At 36.3% G+C, this 24,029-nt stretch overlaps 1 protein-coding gene across 2 annotated transcripts in view; it reads right to left on the bottom strand.

Moving 5' to 3' along the window:
* Positions 1-24,029, bottom strand: part of MICU2 (mitochondrial calcium uptake 2) — a 146,186-nt gene that overhangs the window by 115,481 nt on the left and 6,676 nt on the right. The gene's annotated exons all lie outside the window — the stretch shown is intronic.

Raw genomic sequence — 24,029 nt, 5'->3', positions numbered from 1 at the left:
GAAGAAAATGCAATTCTCTTATTTACTCTTCTATTTAAACAAAATAGAGAAGTTGTACACTACCAACTAATCAGGATCCACAAAGGTACACAATTCTCCAACTGAGTAAAACTACTGCAGCACAGCCATGCAGACCTCAAGAACTGATCAAAAGACCCCCTAGCTGCAAGAAAACAACTGTCCCAGAACATATCTTGTTTTGAAGAGCTTCAGCTTTTATTCACCAACAAACTGCAGCATAGCAGCAGCAGCCACATAACTGATACTCAACAAAATGGTGCAAGCAACAGCCTGCCTTTAAATACCACTGACAAAAGAAAAGGGAAAAAAAAATCCTCTTCTTCCAAAATTAAAGGGAAGAAGAAATTGTACAGAATCATGCACAGTCCTAGAGAGGTAAGTTTGAGTGTATTTCCTTCACAAGTTATGCCTTGGAAAGCGACTGATAATCAGCAAATGCCAGACCAGGGAGTGCCACTGAAAGGGGAAAGAGAGCAGTGTAAATAACATTCTTCAGAACACAGAAAAGATGCTTTACAAAACAACAGAAATACTGCATGGGCTAAAAAAGAAAAAAAATGCATTCTGCGAAAGTATTAACTTTCTTGGATATTGAAACAGTGGCAGGTAAGTTTATAGATGAGTCTATAAACAATGGTAACTAAGTTCTTTTAGTAGAAAAACTGTTAAAGGTAGGGATTTTTTTTCATTAATATGATAGTTTTCTAGCTTACTGGTGACCCTAACCCCTATGAGTTTGGGGTTTTAAAAATATATCGTGACAAAATGGGAGAAAGTGGAAATCCTAGCAAACAGAATATCACTTTTAACATAGGATAACATTCATTTCTTAGTAGAGAAAATTGCTTACAGAAATTTACACAGAAAACCCATTTATTCCACAAGATAAAGCAATTACTGACATAAGAACTGACAGCCATTACGTACATAAGAACATTATACCCAACAGGGAAAGCTTGAATTCTAAGACACTTAAGAATGTTACCTAGTGTCCAGCACAGTTTGACAGGCTAAATCACCACACTCAGTGTAGTGTGCTCACTGCTGTTCCATTTCCGAAAGACCCCTCAGAGGCAGGAAAGCAGCAGATCCTGGGCCACATACATTTTCTAAATAGGATTAGAATTTATAATAATATATCTTTGTTCACCTGACAACATGGAAATGATAATTTTTGCTTTCCTTATAGATGCAGATGTGTTAGCAAGGCTACTGCTTAGCTGAGAAAGCTTACTGTTTAGGTTTGGTTAAGTTTACTTTAACAAAGGTAAAATGTGCTGTTCTGCAGGTAACTGCAATCCTTCCTGGCTTTGAAATCTTCACCAAAGTTAAGAATTATTTGAGCATTTCTGTTGATATTACAACAGAAATTAAGCACAATACTTATGCTCTTAGAAACTACCATAACCCTGGTGTTGCCTAAATCAGAAAAAGCCTAATTTAAAACTACTACCTGCTTTTGAAAAAGTTACAAGTTGGTTATTGTGCTTTTGACATTCACGGCTGGAACCAAAATCAGCAACAGCTGCCTGCAGTTTACAGATGGACAAAGGATCCTTTGACTCTTAAAGAAAGAGAAAAAAGTTGTTCAGCACAGCATATAGGACTCGCTAATTCCAATGCAGCTGTTTCTTCATTTGATAAATGTAATTAAAGACAATTCAGACTTTCCCCAAGTACATCTTCTGCTGAAAGTTTTTAGCTGTGGTGATAAACAGGCTACTGATTCTGGGCCTCCAGTGTGCCAGTTTAAACATCACTTCTGCATCTCTTGATTATCTGCAGTTTTGGGATCACACTGCAGACCAACCTCAAAAAATCCATGATTTTCTCTACATTGTGTAAAGTACAGAAGAAGCGTCCTTGTCTTGTGAAGGCAATTTGTGTTATTTCTTGCTCTAAGACGACTGCCAAAGACAGGATGAAATGACTAAGCACATCATTATGTTCGACCAACCTGTATGGAACAAGTATATTCACAAACAGAAAGGAATGCTACGTAAATATCTGCTGCTGCATATTTCCAGAATCACACGTGCTAGATTTCTGAAAGATTTCTGTATTGACAATTCCATTATTTATTACGATTAGGATTCATTATGAAAGACAACATTCTTGTTACAAAGAAGTTTTTAATTTAACTCTATACTTGTTAATTATACACTTGAGATACTTTGTACTGTATTGAATTGCAAATAACAGAATTTGGATAAAACATTACAGTCCATTTCTAACTTCTGTTTTGACTTACACCTAAAACATTAAAAAGAGCAGATGTCTTGGATACCAAATGCTCAAAAACAATAGGAGATAGTTCATGACACAATCACTAGCTGTTAAATGCTGCCATTTTATGCTGCGGACGCTAAAAGTTTTTGCGTTCAGGTGAAATCTGGAGATGTTCATTGAAAAGAAAAAAAAAAACAAACTTGAAAGCTTGTAAATCCTGAGCCAAAGATGTTATCTCCTTAGGCTGCCCCAACCTCAAGCGGCCAGCATACTAGAAAAAATGCCATATACACTTGACTAATTCCTCAGTTCTTCCTTGGCTGGATCTGTGTGACTGTTCTCATGTTTTTCTGAGAAAAGAATCACTTCTCAACTGTGAAATCAGAAATATGAGAGAGTTCAGTTAGCAAAGCATAAATTAAAAAAAGCTTTGGTACACTTGAGCTATATGGGTCACTTTCTTAAAATTACTGATAACCAAAACATGTCTTACAGAGAATTTCAGGTGATACACTTCTGTTAAAGCAAGGAAGAACAACAGTGAAACCCATCTTTTTTATTCCAAGTTCAGTGAAAGAGGGCTACAACTGAGCACAACTACCATCAGAGGTTAAGAGAGCTTCCGCAGGAGGCTCAATCATACAGTACTAAATTAAAATTGAAAAGTATCTTTGAGGATAACAGAAGACGTAATACTACCTGTACAAGTAAAAAACAGTTCAGACAAACGAAAGTTTCACTAATAATCTGAATAAAGTTTCTATATTACATGAAAGACTAAATATTATGTGATTTTCCACAACACATAAAGGTAGGGCTTCTGTGTATTTGACGTCTCCAAGCTACTTACTGAGATCTAATGATATTTTCCAACTCTCCATTTATGCTTACACTTTTGCAAGTCTGGAAGTGCCTGAAAGGAATTGTTTTTACCTATACATATTTTCTGTTAAGATTGTTTTCATGCCTGTATTCATAACACTCTTTCTAAATCTGTTTTCTGAATAGCTGGAATATTAATGCTGAAATAATGACTGCCTGTGGATTCCATAATCCTACAGGTTATTATTTTGCATCAAGACAGATAAGTTGCAAAAACCAAACCCAAAAACCACAGGACCAGACACAGCCCAACAACACTATTAGACCGTTCATCATGAACAGCATTGTAACTCAAGTGCTGTGGAATGTGAATAGTATCTAACTGGAACCCAGTATCAGCCCAAACCATTCCTAACTTTTTCCAGTACCTGTTCCTTTTATTTTAGGAAATACAATGTTAAAAGACTGTTAGAATTATCATGTCAATCAGTTCAAAGTTAGAGGTCAAAAATTCAACGTTAATGCAGGAGCAGTAAAATTCTGCTGTGCACCTCCACCAACTTTATTTCAGTTGATGCCCACTGTGTCTTGTCCTCTCCACCAATCACTACTGTCAAGTACCTGGCTCTACCTTCTTGATGATCTCCTCCTGGGCACTGGAAGGATGCTATCATGTCCTCTTGAAATTGCATCTTCTCCAGGTTTAACAAGGCCAGACCCCCTACCCTCTCTTCACACAGCAAGTGTTCCAGCCCCCCAACCACCTTGGTGGCTCTCCATCAAACTCACTCCAGCTTGTCAATACCTTTCTTGTACTAGGAAGTTCAAGACTGGAAGTGGTCTTGGACCACATACGGTCTAAAAAAGGCCCAATTTAGAGGGATAATCCTTTTTCTTCCCTAAATCTACTGTTAATACAACCCAGGATACTTTGCCGTCTTCTCAGCCAGGGCACACTGCTAATTTATGTTCAGGTTGCTGTACAGAACAACCATTAGATCGCTTTCTACAGAGCTGCTCCTCAAGACAGTAATGCTTCAAGGAATGACTCCTTTTCAGGTATAGAACTTTGCATTTGCTTTTAGAATTTTATGAAGTTCCTGTAGTCCCACTCCTCCAGCCTGTCTAGGCCTCTCCAAATGGCAGAACTGTGTATTAACTGGTTCTTTCTAATTTGATGTTGTTTGCAAACTTCACAAGGGAACCCTGTCACTTCCTCTGTTCTTTGGAAAAGTTGTTAAACAGGACCAGTACCAGGACAAACCCCTAGAGTACTCTACTTTCACTGGCCTCAAGGCCAAGTATGATGCATTGACCACTACCCTCTGAGGTTGATCATTCAACCATTTTTTTCATGCATCTTGTCCACCCATCCAGACTGTGGAGACAAGAATATTGTGAGTGACAGTGGTGAAGGACTCACAAATCTCCTTCTGTCCACAAATCCACAGGAAAGCCAACAGGTCTGTACATACAGCATCCTCCAAGCATAAAATTAAGAGCTGTACTATAAATCATGTGAACAAAAGATAATGTAGCAGTACTCACTGTTACATTTAATGAAAACTGCAGAAATTATGAAAGCAGAAAACCAGCTACTCAGTAATTGAAATCTCTCACTGTTAAGACAGGTAAATAAGGCACAACTGTGAGAACCATAGCATTTTAGACAGCATAAATTATTGCTTTTGTAAGCTGTCATAAAAAGTAGAAACAACTTCTGATGCAGGAGCACACAGTTCACAAAGTCAGTGAAGCCATCTTGACTCAAAGAGCTATTAATAGTAACTGTAATGTATTCGTATTAAACCTGTTTGAATGTCAAAAAATACATCCATTTTTGTAAAGTTAAATTTCACCAAGGTAAGCTAGATAAGAATGAAAAGTCTTAAAAGGAGCGCCGCAAAGTGTAAATGCTTGCACATGACAGGGATCATCCATCAAAACCATCAAAATGGTTAGAAACACACACCACTTATTAAAAATAAGCAAGCAACAATAACAAACAAAGCCCTAGGAAAGCCAGCTTGATTAAAAACAACTTTGGAGAATGTTATTTTAGGTAGAAAAGCATCTTTTAAAAAGTGGATGTTTCTCCTAAACAGTGAAAACAGGGACGGGGAGGACTTGCCATAACCTTTAGCTGGTTAACTAGAAATTGTAAAAAAAAGGAAAGGAAAAATAAGTTTTAAAACCAACTTTTAAATAACTCTCTCAATTCACAATTAAAACCTGTTCCAAGAACAATCATGAAGACAAGAAAGAATCAGTAGAGTAAATATGTAAGTGAAACATGAAGGAAGGGTTCAAACAAAAGTACCAAAAGAGCTAAATTGATTTTTTTTTTTTCCTCTCTAGTGCTCACTGTAGAAGAGATGATGGAAGTTGCCACAACAATTCTCCAGAGGGGTAGAACAGAACATTTTAAGCAATTGGCAGAAGACAATCCTTATACAATCAATCATTAACAACAAGTCATCAATATTACCAAATTTCATCAAGATTCACCCAAAATTTCCAAAGTAAATTATTAAACAGTTGATGTAACTGCTGTCATATGAAATTTATTCCTTAAAACTGCTCCAAGAGACAGCAATGACAGAGCCAAATACTGTATCATTTAAACAAAAAATTAGCTTTCTGGGAGCAGTCAGGGAAGTTTAGTACAGATAAACCAGGTCTGCACCAAAGCAAACAGTTTAAACTATAAACAGTTTAAAATCATGGTTTAAACTATGTATAGGTTAAACTATAGCAAAACCAGCAAGACTAAACATATGGATAAATATATGGGAAAAGTCAACAACTTCTGTAGAGGGAAGTCACTACTACTACTACAATCTGTAGCTGACAGATTGATAAGCAGCTGTTTGTGTGATTTCAGTGACAGAACAGATTCAGGAAGTTTGGACAAGTTACCTAAAAAAAGGTAAGGAACCCTCCTAAACAAAATGTGCTAACACAGAACAAAAGGGAAGATCCTCACAGAATTAAATAACTAGTTAAAACAATCACAAGCAACAGCACAAATAAACAGTTTTTAATCTGAGAGATTTTACCAGCAGAGCTCCTAAAGGGTCAACGTGATTCAGCACATCTAAGATCTAGAAAGCTAGCTTATAAAACAAACAAAAACAAAAGTAAAAAGGTTTATTAATGATATAAAATTATTTGGTGTAATCAAAAATAAATCTGATCAAAATGTGTAAATGATTGAAGGATAAAATTCCATGTAAATAAAAAAAAAGCACACAGAAAAAGAAATTACACATGATCATAGAATAGAATCATAAAATCATTAAGGTGGAAAACGACCTCCAAGATCATCAAGTCCAACCTTTGACCATGCCCACTAAACCAACCATATCATGAAGTGCCACATCTACTCATTTCCAGGGATGGGGACTCCACTGCTTCCCTGGACAGCCTGTTCCAATGTTCAACCACTCTTTCAGTGCAGAAATTTTTCCTAATACTCAACCTGCACTTGGTGCAACTTGAGGCCATTTACCTTGTTCTATTGTTTGTTACTGGGAAGAAGAGCTAAACCCCCCAACTCGCCACAATCTCCTCTGAGGTAGTTTTAGAGAGCAAGAAGGTCCCTCAGAGCCTCCTTTTCTCCAGGCTAAACAACCTCAGCTCCCTAAGCTGCTCCTCACTGGACTTATGTTCCAAACCCTTTACCAGCTCTGTTACCCTTCTCTGGACATACTCCAGCACCTCAGGGTCCTTTTTCTAGTGAAGGGCCCGCCCAAAATCCAGAACAGTACTCAAGGTGCAGCCTCACCTGTGCCCGGTACAGGGGGATGGTCACTGCCCTGGTCCTGCTGGCCACACTATTGCTGATAAAACTGGCATTCCTGGACAATGACACCAGTTGATGAACGATAGCAATTCTGCAACTAGTTGTGGGGGAGGGAGTGTTGGGATATGGAATCATAATACATGGTTCTCTGCTAAAATCCCAGTAGTGATCACAATGGATCACAAATCTAAGGCTAGGATCATCAGGAAACGATGAAAGAATAACAAAGAAAAAACAGAAAGAAGAAAATCTCTGTGCCACTAGTGTGTCCATGTTTTTGAATACTGTACACAATTCTCATAATTCTTCTTCAATATTTTAAAAATGTGAATGCAACACCAGAAAAGATACAGAGAAGCCAAAGACTATTAAAGCAGGGGTTAGCTTCTCTATACAGAACAAATAAACCAATCAGAGCAGCGCAACAGAAATACTTAACTAAAGAATCAACAAACTTTTAAAAACCTCAGCCTCAAAACAAGAAACTTAACCTCTACTAATTACCAAAACCAATATAACTGGTAATGCTAAACAAGAAATCATTAGATTGGCCATGTCTCCCAGTTCAGCGTCACAGCAAAACAGACTGGACCAATATGCTCAGAGGAAAGGTTAAAGTCTGCTGAGCAGAATGCTGGAAAAAATGAACCCAACTGTCGGCGTACCCTCGAAGTACATGAGTGGCAGAAGGCAAGAAAAGTACAGTTTTCTTCTACTGGTGACATTACAACTTGCAAAAGTTTACAAACAAGTACTTTAATTTATTTGATGCTAACTGAAGAGTTTTGCTGACGTATTTTACAAAATGGCATGGTCTGGTATACACCATGACGTTGCACTGTGTCCAATACATAATTATGTTGCACTGTAACACAATACATATGTGTTCCATTCCTAATGGAAGACAAAACTGTAGAATGTTACTAACAAGAAAGTTTAATACACAACAGGCTCTAAACACAAGGAATTGCCAGGCAGGACCATTTTTTAATAGAGATAACCTGAAAAAAGTAATTTGAAAACTGATATTTAATAAAGATACACAAGATAAAGCACAACTCTAATGAAAACAACATCACCAGGCAGCCAAGCAACTAATATGAGAAATTAAGTCTTTCACATTTTCTATTGCTTATATATTAATTATTGCTTATATAGTAATACTGAAAAACAGTTTTTGCAGCTGGTATGTTGATATCTTTATTGCTGCATGTCAAAGTACCAGCCTCTTGCAAAGGCAGTCTTCTAGTAAATAGCTGTCAACAAGCCTAGGCATGCCTAAAGTCAAACTACAAGTAGTAAACGAACAGGTTTTTGAACTTAATGCCAGAAGAATATCATGTATCTAATCCATGAAAGAATTACAGACCTTAAGTCTGCTATTATTTTATTATCCATACCATTTATTTTTTGGTCTCTTCCACAGCTCTGTTTAGACTCACTAATCAATGGTACTTACATTGGTACTTTAACAATAACATTTTCTGCCTATATACAACAGGAAACATTTCTATTTTTAAATTATCTATGTATATTATTACACCTGCAAAAATTATAAATACCTAGAAATGTTATGAGAAAATTAAACACGCTGTTAGTAGCAAGCAACTTGTTAAATACTCTGATATCATGGCATCTAATTTTTACAGTTGCTTATCAAATGCAGGACGTTTTGTCAATGAGAAAACATCTGAATGACTGAAACTGCTTCCTAAGAGAAAAACTAGAAGTAAATGTCCTTACATTAAAAAAACCACAGTAAAACAAACCCAACCCCTACACCACAGAAACACAAACTCATGCTCCCCTCCAATTCCACAACACAAGTACAACCCCTATTTCCTATTCTATGCTCTGCATAAGAAAGGTCTTGCTGACTCCCAAGCACATACAACACGACAGCATCAATGTTTCTGCTTGTCCTCTGGAATGTCATGTAACATCAATTTTGACCAGCTTTCTGCCAGACCAGCTTAAATCACTGCAATTTTATCCATAATCAAAATAAGACCACCTATATATTAATCTTTATTTAAATTACATAAGCTACTAACAGCTTAAGAAAACAAACCACACAGTTATCGGAAGGTACTGAAAGAGGCATGTGCTACAATGAAAATTAATCCTTTCATAAATGTACAGAAAATAATTTCTTGTCTTCTAACACAGTAAAAGGTATTCGATAAAGGAACAGCAGAGAATCACAGTATTAACTAGACAATACCGATATTTATACGTAATTCTTCCATATTTAATCATAATCACAGATTACTTTTAAATTTTTTTCCATCTCATACTGATTTTGCGTGGATGAAAAACAGACTTAGAAAAATTACGAAGCACTTCACAGATTCCAATTAAATTCATTAACTGTTGCTAAGAGGGTAAAGAACAAAGGATTGTAAAAACAATGTAGGTTTGGTGTTTTTTTTAAAATAGAGACCTAATAAGAATCATTGTACTTTGATACTAATTTTATAGGTGGTATCTGGAAACTCTGCAATTCTTTGTGAATTTATATGAAAGACTAGAAAACAGAATTTGACAGTCTGGTCTAAAAAAACAATCAATTATTAAGATGAAAACCCAGATCAAGAGGAACCAAGAGTGCTGTGTTAATCCTCCCTGGGCATCACATTACTCACAAATTCCACATTCAGTATATTTAAATAGGGACTTCAAGTAAAGAATGATCACAGGCAAAAGATTTGACATAGAAGATTAATGATAAGCAATGAAGACTATGTGAATGGTCTGTGAATGGCCCAGCATAACACAGGATTAGTGTGTCAGAGAACAGTATCTTCTCTCACAACTGCTACATGCCATCACATCACACAACAATGCTAATAAAATGTTAGTCATCATCTAGCCTTATCCTTTTCAAGATGCAGCCATCAAGTACTGACACATATGGACAAAGTAATTCAAGAAAAGCAAGAATTTTTAGTTTATTCCTGAAGTAAAAATATGAATGACATAGTAAAAACTCATCCATATTTTAGAAGCATGGCAATACTTAAAAGGTTAAAAAAACCCCTCTGGTAACTGACTACATTTATACACCAAAATTAAAAGTATTCTAAAATGAAGAAACTTCAAATGATCAGTACATCATTAGGGATGGGAAAGAGGTATTCCCAAACAAACACTCGAGGCCCTGCCATACCCAACAATACTCGTGCCTTACAACCAAAGCACCTCACTCAGACAGGTAGCACGAAACTTGCTTCACTGGTGAAACACTAGTGAGTGTGACAGCTCCTACTACACAATGTTGGCCATTACTAACCTGGGTCAGGGTTTTGTTTCCTCTTTGATTAGAAGGAAGTATAGAAAGGAAAGCAATTAGGAGAGCTGAGCAGTAGCCTGAGCAATTTACTGATAAAGTACAAATTCTTATGGTATTTACCTGGGCTTTAGATAAAATAGTAATTTTGATTACAAACTGCATGCATAATACCACCAGAAAGCATTATTTACATAGTTTAGCCCAGCCCTTTCACTGAAGTTTTGCAGTCTGGCATCTCTGACCTTACAGATCACATGTCAATTAAGCAACCACTTATTAAATCCATTTTTCTTCAATCAAGTTTTTCTAAGGTATTATTTTTTCCACTTCAAAAGATTTAACACTGGAGATCAGAAGCTTTGGGATACCACTCCCACATCAGCTAGCAATGTCCATTTTTAATAATAATTTGGAAGACCAAGAAGGAACTAAGCAAAATTATGAATTTGGAGGAGTACCAAACTACAGAAAGTTAGGTACAATGTCCATGCTTATAATATGTGTTGTGCTTCTAGTTTTTCTCAGGTATGAATGTTATCAACTTAGTTCAATTCGAACACCAATGAAGTGTGCCAACCATGATGCAACTATGGGAAACTTTATGTCCCAGTTAAAGAGCTTTTTTCCACCCTCGAGGAACTGGTTTTGCCACAAAACTGAATGTTAAAGTCCATCTAAAAGCTCTCTCTCTCCTTCCCTTTCTCCCCACCAATACACACTAAATATAATACAATACACAGGTAAAGTATTTATTTCTTATAAAACCCAGCACATGCAATCACAAAATAAAATGAAATTTCAAAGGTTTTAAAATAAGCAATACCAAATGTGTTTTTTGAACCTCTAGTGTATCTGCTTAGAGAAAAGAATAAATTATTAATCCAGGACTGATTTCAATTAAGTGTCAAGTCAAATGGAGCCTACAAATAAATTACAGCAACATTTTTCCACGTCCTGTTCATGAACTAAAACCAATTTAGCATTTTAATTAGAAAAACCTTTAAAGAAAGCTTTAAAACTTGATATTAGGCAATGCAATTTACAGTCCTTGCAATTTTATTTGTTAATTATTCTAAACCTGTTAATTACCCCCACAGCTAATGTTATGTCTAAATATTAATTCCTTAAAAGAAAATGGCTTCAAGCTAGTCATTAAAGCTTCTACTGAGGGAAGTCCAAGCTATCTTTAATACAGTAGCTTAAAAACCCTAATGAATTATAGAAGGCAACTAAACAAAATGTATGTAATTACTTTTGTGTCAACACAAAGCAACCCTTAAAAAAATCACATTTCTTTCCAATTTATATTTTGTGCATTTTTTCATTATTTATATTTAACATTTTGTACTTATCTACTAAGACAAACATATGTTCCTTATTCATTCTAATATAAAAGACGTTTGCAGGTTAGGGTTCTGTATACTTTACTATATAAATCACATAATGCTACATTTCGGTTGGCACTGCAATATCTGTACAAATTAGGTGCAAGAATTTTTAAAAAGTTAATTGCTTTAGTTACTTGTGCATGCACAACCTGAAGCACATATTTTTGTCTCTTTAAGCTATACTACTTTTCATAGAAAGAAGGCAATTCCATTGTCTCCAACTCATTTTTCATAGCTAATTTTCAGTTTTGAAATAGGATACAGCTCTTCATTCTTCCTCAAATAAATGCTTGTTTAATTCAAAATGCACAGAGATTGGAATATTCAGAGTCTCTGGGAACATTCAGAGTGGGAATAAGGTGGCTCAGAACGCTCTTTAGAAGCGAGAGAGAGACGACATAAAAGCAAACTGGAAGAAAGAATTAGAAAATTCTTACCTAGGAGGAGAGAATAGTAGGTCAGAAGTAGCAGTGGGCCATTTTCCCACACTACACTACACAACAGCATCAACATAAGATTTGGATATTTATTTTCTTATCTTTATTTTGATAGGATTATGGAATGAACAGATAACAGAGTTGAGAAAGAGATGATAAGCTATTTCTCAGTGTTAATTTTTTTTTCTTTTAATGTAAACACTACTGCCTTTGGTTTAGCTTCATTTTAATTTCTCTTTAGACACCCAACACACTAAATACTTGAGAAAGTTCAGTAAAAGTTACTAAAAAAGGATAGTTACACAGCTTGCACAAAGCAGTTCAACTACAATTAAAAAAAATGCCTCCTATCAGAATCAGAGAAAATTGCCAAAAATGAAGCATGACTCTCTTGTTTGCACAACAGACTATCCAGTCTAAGGAATATTTGATATCATTTGACACTACTATTGCTGAACTACGTCTAGTTGTTCTTAAAGATTCTTTGTCTTCTCAAGTGCTTATGGTTCCCCATATTTAACAGAGATGACCTTAACATCAGTTATCCTAAATGTGTGAAACATGGAACAGGGTTAGACAAGGGCTCTAACCAAGAGACACAGTGTTCATGAAATACTCTACCTAAAAGAAGTTTCTCCAGTGTGAGGGTGAGGAGCTATAACCATCGCCAGGGTGTAAGTTGGGAGCAGCTGTGAACAGTTATTTAGGTCCCACGCATAAATAGCTTTGTTCCAGAATCATGGAGAATGTTAAATGACAGCATCAAATTAAGCACAAGTTTTTTGGACCTCAGACACTTTTTCAGCAAGGCTGTGGGAATGGAGGAGGACAGACATTAATGCACTCCTTTTCAGTGCTAGAAAAGGAAAGTGCCACCCCTTCCTTTGTACTTTCCACTGTCCACTATTTCTAGTTCTTTGTATCCACAACTACAAACAATATTATGTAGTACTTAAAGTAGGAAGATTTTCTAAGAAGGCAAGAGAAGTGAAAGGCAAATCAAACAGCTTAATTTAACAAGCTTAACTTAATATAGTACGTTTGAATAAGGATTAATTGCTACCAACACATCAGAAAAACAAGCCATTTTAAAAATAGATTTTGGTCATTAAGCTTTTAAAAAGTGAATATAAATACTCGTGATAGAAACGCAGGTCATTGTATATTTTCAAGGTGTGGCACCTCAATAAAGTACAGGTCACAGTTACCTTGGGTATATTAATATCCTTATATTAGCCCAGTTTGACATTAAATATTTATCTGAAACTTCTTGTTACATTACAGCTTTTCAATAACACTGAAAAGTAATCATAGTTGTTGGTATGAAAAGTTGAAATTAAAAGCTATAACAATATAAATATTTATATTTTGTTAAATGCTTTCATAATGTTTCTTTTTTATAAGCGGGTTGCACACAATCAAACATACAAAGCTACAGTCTATACCTTCATTCCATAAAACAAGTGGTCAAATAATCCTGGTAGTCAAAGACAGTCTTGGAGGAATTAATTTCACAAAATGGTGTATGCTTGTCATCGAGAGATCTGAGGTAATCCTTCTCTCTGAGCATAGGAAGGAGGAGGAGGCCAACCCTGCAAACATTTCTGAGTGTCTTTAAAGTTTATACTTTAGGAGACATAACATGGCTAATTCATCTTGCTTTTAAATGGTTAAGAAAATGGGAAATGGTGGAAAATTATGTTGGTGGAGAAAATGGGAATGGTAATGTCTCAAAGGTTGTACACCTTTAGGGACTGAGTTTTACTGCAGCACTTGCTTACTTGTTGAAACACACACTGATGGAGACTTCTGTTCTTCCTCTTTGTGTTCATAAAAATGCATCATCCAGTTTTTTCCTCCAGTGCTGCTATAAAGTAGCAAACAGCTGTAGTATCAGAGTAAGTTGCTATCATGACAGAGAGGCTAAAAGGAACACCCATCACCACTTAATTCTGCAACTAACATCAACAACGCTTCTGAATTAAAAAACCATCTTATGATTAAAAAGCCATCTTATTAAGACATCTTGCTTACAAACAGAAATGTAGAGCAAAGGTTCAATACCCTATTAAAAGTAACAGCAAGTTGAAAGATAGCGTCTGCATAGCAGATTCAAATGGAGCGATCCACGTCCAAGCGTTCAGAAGATAAACACTGCCCTGAATTGAAAAAGTCACTACCAAAAAGTTGCACTGGTAATGAAATTACCCACGCTGTATGCCTGGCCCCTGGCAGAGTGGACTGCAGGGAAGATGAATTACGAAGAGGGCTCAGCACTCTCAGGGAAGGGATTGCACTTAATGCCCCGGAATGTGCCTCGGCAGAATGCCCATGTCCGGCACCACTGGCTGGAATCCAAGCAGATCCATTACCTTCCCTTTATACATCAGCTTACCACATGCCTTGCTGACACCACAGATATGCCTTTCCTCCACCCCTTTATTTTTAACTGTAGTATCTTTAACACAACTGAGATGCATACTTCAGGCTATACCATTAAGGAGGATTTAAAACCCAGTTTAGCACTTGGCAAATTATTGCATTATCTTCCCAACTCTAATCTAATACTGTTTTAAAAACAGGTAAATTAAACTAATGATACAGTTCACACAGATGCTTACATGAGTTACACTGATCCAATTGTACTTTGAATATCAAGTTATCTGCAGATGAACTGTTTAAATGTCCATAAAAACAATTATTTTAATTCATAAATAATTAGACTGTCTCAGAAAAAAAAACAACAGTCCTTATCAGGAAGTTCTTAGTAAACAAAGGATAGAGAAAAGATAATGATCCATTTCCTTTCAAAACTGCTTTTTCTTCAGTTGTGTGTATTTCCTGTATCCAGTTGTACAGAAATCTGGTTGAGGATTAGCATACCTTTGAAATCCTGTGCCTCTCCTTCTCTCTGGCCTCCAAAGAATCATATTCCTATCACAGATTAAAAATACCATAAGAATCTTCTCTTCTTTTTCCTCCAAGTAAAAATATTTAGATTAAATATTTTTACTTGGAGGAAAAAGAAGAGAACAGTCCAGAAAGCCTTTCGGGTTTGTGTTTTGGTTTTTTTTTTTTATTTTTAGAAATCAGCACACCCAATAAGTCAATTAATAACATACTTACCTGTGATCTGAAAGATGCAGATTGAACTTTGTGTTTTGCTTTATCCAGATCATGGATATTTGAGCCTAAATATTTCATATACCAACCTTCAGACTCTCTTTATTCTGAAAAATTACTTCTCCATTCTCATTGTAGGCAGTAGAAATCTCCCTAATATTGCCAAAACAGACATATTCCTACCCATAGACTACAACCACCTGCTTTGTTTTCAGTGGGAAAAAACTAATTGAAAAAAATTGCTGCCAGTTCTCCAGCAAACTTACTACTACAGGACAGCCTGAGGCTTTCTGTACACCAATGCAGATGCCCAGGATTTAATAGCACAGTTATCATGCTGAAGTGCAGCCTTGTTGCTTTTAACACAAGGTCGCTAAAACTCCATACACCAAGCCTGGCATTATGAACACAGCTATTCATTCCCATGCTAATAAGGAGGAGGATTAGAAAAAACGAAACTGCAACACTACACCCCCACACCAAAAAAAAAGGCAGGGAACTTTTACTCCCATAGCAAAACTCAATCCAGGGTTCATAGCTCAGGTAACATAAGCTGAGAATGACAAGAACCCTGTCATTAACAATGATCTCAACATACAAGACACTACAAAAACAACTGACACAAATATAATCTAAGTTTATATTTGCTTGATAAATTACTTCCATGTAACAAAAATTCCACTCTGCCCATTTTTTTCCCCAGATTTAAAACTTCTTCAAGATGCTTCTGTGCGAGAAGTGATCCTCTTCCCCCTTCCATCTGAAGGTCACTAGCCCTCAAAAAATCAAGAAAATAAGTCATACAGAGCAAATTCATACTGTAACGTAAGAAGTAGGATATGAAATGAATAACCAACTAGGAATTCCACAAGATTAAAGCAGTCATCAGTTTTTATAGCCCTTTTTCTATTATTACAGACTTGTTTTTCACTGTGGTAAGTAGTGTACCGTGGTACTTTATTAAAGTTTCTCCCCTTGTGATTTAACAAAAGCCACCAAAGAACTCATCAAGGCTCTTGCTACATTTGACTCCCTAGTCAGGGTTATACAAAGTGTATATAGACATCAATCCTTCCACTTAGTTTCATCATGAATACCAGCAAAGCATTTGATATCATTAAAGAGCAGCCCTGTGGAGAAGGACTTGGGGGTGATGGCTGATGGAAAACTCAAGATGAGCTGTCAGTGTGTGCTCACAGCACAGAAAGCCAACCAAATCCTGGGCTGCACCAAAACCAGTGTGGCCAGCAGGTCAAAGGAGGTGATTTTCTCCTCCTCTGCTTTGCTCTTGTGAAACCCCACCTGGAGTGCTGCATCCAGTCCTGGTGCTCCCAACATAAGGACACAGAACTGTTGGAACAAGTCCACAGGAGGACCATGAAGTTGGTAAAAGGATTGGAGCACCTCCCCTACGAAGGCAGGCTGAGAAAGTTGGGGCTATTGAGCCTGGAGAAGGGAAGGTTGTGTAGAGACCTCACAGCAACCTTCCAGTGTCCACAGGGGGCCTACAGGGAAGCCAGAGAGGGACTCTTTGTCAGGAACTGTAGTGATAGGACAAGGATTAATGGGCACAAACTGAAAGAGAGAAAATTCAGGCTACATATTAGGGAGAAATTTTTTACTGTGAGGGTGGTGAGATACCAGAACAGATTACCTAGGGAGATTTTGGATGCCCCATCCCTGGCAGTGTTCAAGATCAGGCTGGATAAGGCCTTGAGCAACCTGGTCTAGTTGGAGGTGTCCCTGCCCATTACAGGGGGGTTTGAACTAGGTGATATTTATGGTCCCTTCCAACCCATAACATTTTATGATTCTATGAAAGTCACATTATTGTACACAATACTGAGAAAGTATCTTGGCTTTCACTGAAAAGCTTCTAGCCCTTACAATTCAGATATTTCAAGCCTGGAGGTTCAAAACCAATAAAAAGAATCCACATGACCTTAAGTAAAAACATTACATTTTCAGCCAGTTTAATTTTAAGGCCTGCTTTATAACTTCTAAACACTTATGACCACTACATCACCCTACCATGAAGCTTCACTTACTCTCTTGTCAAAGCATTGTTTTACCATTAACAGGTTGGCTATGTGGTATGTAAATTGCTTATAAATATATATAACAGCAAGGTAATTTCTTTTAATGTCTGACATTTCGTAAGTCAGACATATTTTATGAATAACAGAAAATGAATTGTGCTATTGTATCTACTTATTGCATAAAGTAACATTTTTTGAGACAACTGCAACAACACAGGGTGCTTTCCTCAGTGCCTTATGCATACAACAATTCCAAAAATACAGTAGAGTAACCTCTGGAGAAGAACAGATCCACTTTCTCATTCCCTGCTTCCCCTACTATAAAAGTATTATATTAAATAGGAATATTGCAAGACCAAAACTGAATAAAGGAAATTTTTCCTGCAAAAGCAGAACAACTGTTTTTATGAACTGCCTATAGAAGAAGTTTTATACACTCAGCAAAATTACTCAATATAAAAAATTATTCATCTGATGCACAGGCATGAGTGTTGCTAGCATGTTAACTTTAAATTCTTATGAAGTCTATCTATGGCCTCTGTTCTTTGCAAATTACAGGCTTTAGGACCAATACCTTGTTCACAATTAAAAGCACATCACTACTGTCTCAACAGAACCAGATCATCATCTGTCTATTCAAAAGTTCACTGACAGAGAAGACATGTTCTATAGCTTGGTGTGCTGAACAAGAGCTTGTGTAATCTTCCCAGTTACAGCAGCTGCTCAAATAAGGGATATTGGATCTATCAACTTTGTTTTGCCAAATGCATTCACAGAGACACTAAACGGGCTAGAAGCATCCCACAAGCATACAGTGATGGGAAACTTAAAATCTCCAGGTTTGAAGCAGCAAGACAATAGCCCAGTTATGACCTCCAGAATGACAAGGAACATTGTACACATGAAGTTTTTCACACTTCAAAGAACTGCAAGCAACTTTTAAAACCACTTGCAGTGGTCTAGTCAGATCTGAATATTTCTGACGACCAGCATCAGATGTACATAATTTGAATTTATCAAAGTGAAACACAATCACACACACACATTATGGAACCATATGGAAGGGTCTGATTCCATCATATTAATACTCCAGAACTGAATCCTTACACAGCCTGGCTCAGAGCCACTGTGTCTCCTTCCCATTACTCGCCACTTTCTAACTCTGCATTCAAAGCCAAGCCCAGTGCAGTCTGCCTCAGAAATGGAAGGAGCAGAAGCAAGCATTACTTCCTGCTGGCTTCCTGCAGAGCAGCCCCTCATGTGGAGCCTGCTGATCCTGGAAGTGATGGAGAGAGAGTGACCTGTAGGCTACATGAAGGAGAAAGTACCCAGGACCCTCTGGACAACATCCTGCGGAGCCCTGAAGGGAAGACTCACAGACCCCCACAAGCAGTTAGGAGAGGGAGAAGGAAGAAAGATGCCGCATTACTCCCACAACTAGTCTCACAAATCCTTCCCACAAAGGATTCACCCATGTGACGACTCTCAGGACAATCACTTCTTTGCTGTCAGTACCTGTACTCTGCAATACTGGAAGTGGTACCTCCTACCACTGCCACAGAGAATGAGTGTACACTGCAAGGAAAAAGCCACCTGTACTAGAACACCATATACTGCTTCAAAAGTTTTACACCAAGGAATATGACTATGAGTCCATGATTTCTGACAACGCATCTTGATTGTATTGCTGTCACTTCAAAAAGCAGTACTGTCAAGAGACTCCTGCATCACAGATTATAAACTAAGGTACCCATGATAAACATTCAACAAACAGATGGCATATTAATGGGGAAAGTGCATTAATTTTCATAGGGGTGTTAGCATAAAGAATCCAGTATTTATTGCTACACAAAGTCTGCTTAATTAACACATCCAACACTTCTGGTGCACCTAAATATTTAGATTTTTCTTTATATTTTTCACTTTTGAGGCTGAAGAGAAGCAAAGACATAAATCTTAAAATTAAAGAATGACAATGCAACACCATTTGGCAATATGATATTGTCAGTTTTCCAAATTTAATAGCAGCTGGGAAAAAAGTATGTCAGCAATTTCCTACAATGTTTTTCTGAGAGATTGAGTAGGAATATTACACACAACAGGTATATTCAGAATAAAAGAAAACACTGTGTTCTAGAAAAGTAATTTTATACTCTTTATACTGTTCTTCAGTACTGTTCATTCATGATGGTTCTTCAGCTAAACTAAAATCTAAAGTTTTAACAGACTTTTTTTGAAAATCCAGAAACAAAAGACTTGCTTTAGTTTTTGCCATTTTTGTTTTCCATGTAGAGTCCTTCCCATAGGTGACAGCCTACATGCTGTTACTCATGACTTTTTAGGTCTTTAGTACTCTTTCTCAAAAAATTTCCTGGAGAGAGCTCAAAAAGACAAGCACAAATTTCTTTACAGTAGTGCTTAACTACAGCTCTTTGTGAAAATATTAACAATTGTTTTTTCCCAGAAGGAGAAATACAGCAACAGAAGCACACATACATGCAATAACATTAATTTCACTACTAACACAGTTTTTTACTTATTTTTATTCCTGCATTCACACAGTCTGTACTATAAATATGTTTTATACATATGCATACATATCCTTACTAATATATATAAAGTATAAATTTACACTATAAATATATAAGTACGTAGCTTTATATGCAGTTCAGTATATTTTGTTTTAATATTACATTATAATTTCTTAATAGATTATTAATGTAAATGGCAGTATCCCCAATAAGAGGCATTATCAAAAAAAAATGCCTACTTTACCAAAAAAAAGAAAAAAAGAAAAAAAAGGTTAAGAAAAAAAAGTATTTCTGGAAACACTGATTTTCTTCTCTTCATGTAACTTTTTCATCTATGCTATGGTTTGTCTCTGCAGTTTTTGAAGGCAGACAAATGAGCTTCTCTGATGATCTGGCAAAGGAGCAGGGAAGATATCAGCACTGACAAGATAATATTTGTGTGCTACATCTACTAGAAGTGCTTTCAATAGACTACATCAGTGCAATACAGTCATTCTTGAAATTTCTCCCACCCTGAGAGGGACACAAACACTGAGGAACTATTTTAAATGACGTCTGGTGTCTAAAGCTGGCAAGACTCCCTTCTCTTGTCTTTTAGTTCACAGTGTGATAAAAATCTTTGTGAGTAGTAATAGGGAGCTATAGCCTAGTACATAGTACATCTGAATGAGCATTTCACACAGTTTTATCTGTCATTTATTTTGGATGATTATTTTAATTAGTGTCTTTCCGGAACATTATTCAAACAAAATTAAGCCTAGTTACATTAATAAACTTATTATAAGAACCATAGTAAAAACAAAATTATACAACATTATAATGTGGCAAAATTCCGTGACCTAAAAGTACCCAATGCAGAAAAAAGGCACTATGCTATTGTCACACATATCACCAGTGAAATTTATATAATGTTCTCCACAGCACAAATTAAACTAGATTGTGATTTGTTTCTTCTTTTTCTGGCTACATTATGTTTCCAAGATGCTGAGCTGCTTGTCAGGAATAACTATATTCAGTCAGCCACATCTTACACAAAGCTCTGCAAGGAAGTGTAATGCAGAGCTCTCATGCTAACCCAGCAAACACATTTGAAAACAGTAGCAATGGGAGAATAGTTGCTACTGCTTGTACAGAACAGATAATTTTTTATTAAAAAAAAAGGGCTAATTATCACAATGTTCAAAGTTTTTAGGAAAAAAAAAGCCAACAGAGCTTCTACCTAATAAAGCAAGTAAAAAAGAAACTTTGTAATATCTATTTTGAAGCCATCTACAGAATTTACTGGAGGAAAAGTCTTATACCACCAGTAAATAAATGTTAGTTTCTTTTCTAGGTTCTTTGTTAAAAATCAGAATATTATTTTGTACAATTCTTCCTAACCAATCTATTTTTTGTTTTCAGGCAAGCTACTTTCTTATCTGTTTATGTTTGCCTACTAACATAAACAGCCAAAGACTCTCAAACACTACCCTTTTATTACATTATCTAAAAACACAACACCATGCAGCTTAACTCACTCCATCTGTCCACATGTATCAAAGTGCCTAGAAAGAATGTTAGATTTTATTTAATCACTGAAGTCATATAGCAAGAGTGAATTCAAGTAAAAGGTGACAGATCGGATGAAAGATAGTTAAATTTTAACCTTGACCCCCTGAGATTACATTTGACATCATGTTGTTTTAGTATCAATGAAGACACCTGCACAAAGAATCTCTGTGCACACAGAGAAGGGAATAAATGTAAATATTTTCAAAGCCAGAAACTTCAGGATAGAAATATCTCACATTCAAAAAGCTGAAACGGATACCATATATTTAAAGTTGTGAAACAAATGCACATACATAAGTAATATTTAAGGGTATAATTAATTATAGCATCACAGTCCTACAGATTCCATACTCTGTATACCACATTCTATTTTAGGCACACAACATGACAATGTCTGTATGTCACTAATGCTGAGAATGATGTTTGTGATATATTTAATATCTCAGTTATTGATTTAGACTACTTGGTGGATACTTGATACATACAGTATTTCCATAATACAGTGAAATACAGAATTAAACAAGAGGTAGCTAAGGTTACTCTCTTTGGCTACACCAGAGGAACAGTTTCAGAAATACTGAAGTATATTTAAGGAAAAAAGATTAGAGTAAGCTGAGCTAGCAATCTAATTGCAGGGGAGATGCATATTTATTGATGCTTAAAAACCGGAGGAATGTTGTTTAAAAATGCATTTTTTGAGCACATATTTTTTGAATATTTTTGGGACTATTAACAACTCATTCATTCTAGATGAATTAAGAGGCAACAATGTTACCAAGGCATTTAAACACACAGAACCAAACCAATTATATTGAAGTCCTTCAGTTTACTTCTAGATGCACGGTAAACAAAAAACTTAGTAGAAATATATTCACACAACAGACCAGAGTTAGAAGGCACATGCATGAATTGTGTTAAATTGACTGTATATATCTCAATCATTTAATAAAAGATTGACTGCCCATTTCCTGTTCAATAAAAGGCAGTATTGAGTGCATTTACCAACTGGTTTGACTGCCTTGTTGTCATCTAAGACACCTTTTTTAGTAATAGGTATTGAGTTAGTAGATGTAGCCGTAAAGATACAGTTCAGAGTAAACCATAAAGCTGGCAGAAGGATGGATGCTACCACATGGTGACAGGAGCACTGCTTGCAGCTCACTACACCTCTGTAAGAAGCTTCTCTAGCACTGGGCACTGCTGTAAAGAAACACCATGAGTTCAGAGCACCTTTAATCCAACTGTTCCCCCCTCCAAAGCCTGTCTGTTTTACAGATTCTTCAGTGGGAAGATTTACAGGCACCATCTTGCAGATTATTTGAGGACCCAACCTGAAGATGCAGTGAGAATCCCCTAACACATTTCCAACCATGCTCTCCAACCAGAACAGAATTCTAAGGCTGTGCAGGGAACCACTGCCTCGTTCTGTGTGCTCTGTTCCACTCCACTCTGAACAGAGTAAGACAGTAAGAGAACAATAACCAGCAGCAAGGTAAGATGCAAAAAGACAGAAGGACAACATTTTAAGGAAGTTATCCCTTCCTTTAAAGAAGTTGTAAAGCAGGAAAAAGATTTAAAAAACAAACCAACAAAAACCTCAATCCTTACTCAAAGATGCTCCAACCCACAACAGCAATGGTAATTTTCATTATTTTTACATTGCATTGTTTCACTACATAGATTTTAAACATTAATAATGTAAACATGGGGCCAGGTTTGCACCAGCTGAATTCAAATATGAGGCTTTTCTGAGGCCTGCAAGCCATCACTGAGTAGCTTGTTTGATGTGGATTACAAACACTTGCATTAAGTTTCAAAAGCATGTTGAAGCATTATGATGCAGACATATTTTATAGATGCTTAATTTTACTTTGTGAGCATCCTAGTAATCTTCTATGTGCACTGCTACATCTGCATTCTCAATTTCTAATAGAACAAAGACTTGGAGATAAACTCTTTAAAATACTATTTAGGAGAAAAAAAACTATTCTAGGATTTTTGCTCTGACAAAAGCAGGCAATTTATTTTTTTTTTTATGACAGAGTAAGCACAAGAATCCTCCTGTATGTTTCTCAGATTAGACTGCACATATTCTTTCTGGTTTTATTTTAGAACCACATTCCTCCCTCCAGGCGATTCCATACAAATCCTTATGCAATTTTATCCCAGATTCTATATTTATCAAGACACCTCATCTTAATAGTGATGTTCTTCCCTCAGCATGAACCATGCTTTTAAAACAGATTGCAGAGATACCCCCACAAAAATTCCCATTCTAACAAGATTCATCAGTGTCTCACAATTCAAAGCATTTACACGTAACTTGGTAGGAATCATTGTTTAATGTGTATGAAATACACTATTTTTCCTATTTGGTGACCAAATTCAAATGCCACATACATACTTTTATCTGATCAAAAATCCTTCACATGCAGCTACTATGCAGAGCCTACCTTCCTAAGTAACACTATCTATTACAAAAAAAAATTCAGAAATGAGTGAGAAAGTGTGGCCTAAAATAGTCTAAGCATAACTTCAGTCACAAAGTGGTCCTGGATACTAAGGATGTGTAAAAAGCCCATCAAAATCCCAGAGCTATGCACTTCTTCCTTCCACTTCTCCATAGAAGTTACTTCAAATGATTTAAACAAAATGCATGCAATTAATTATATTTGTATTACACGATTCTGCCAGACGTTACCAATCAAGTAAATATACACTAAATGGGTAACGTGCTTATAGTAGACAGTATTTTGCAAGTTTTCTATTGATCTGCATTGGAAATTTTACC

This window comes from Corapipo altera, unplaced genomic scaffold (genome assembly GCF_003945725.1).
Source record: "Corapipo altera isolate COAL_440 unplaced genomic scaffold, ASM394572v1 0, whole genome shotgun sequence".
Taxonomy (NCBI): domain Eukaryota; kingdom Metazoa; phylum Chordata; class Aves; order Passeriformes; family Pipridae; genus Corapipo; species Corapipo altera.
This window is presented reverse-complemented; position numbering and strand designations above follow the sequence as displayed.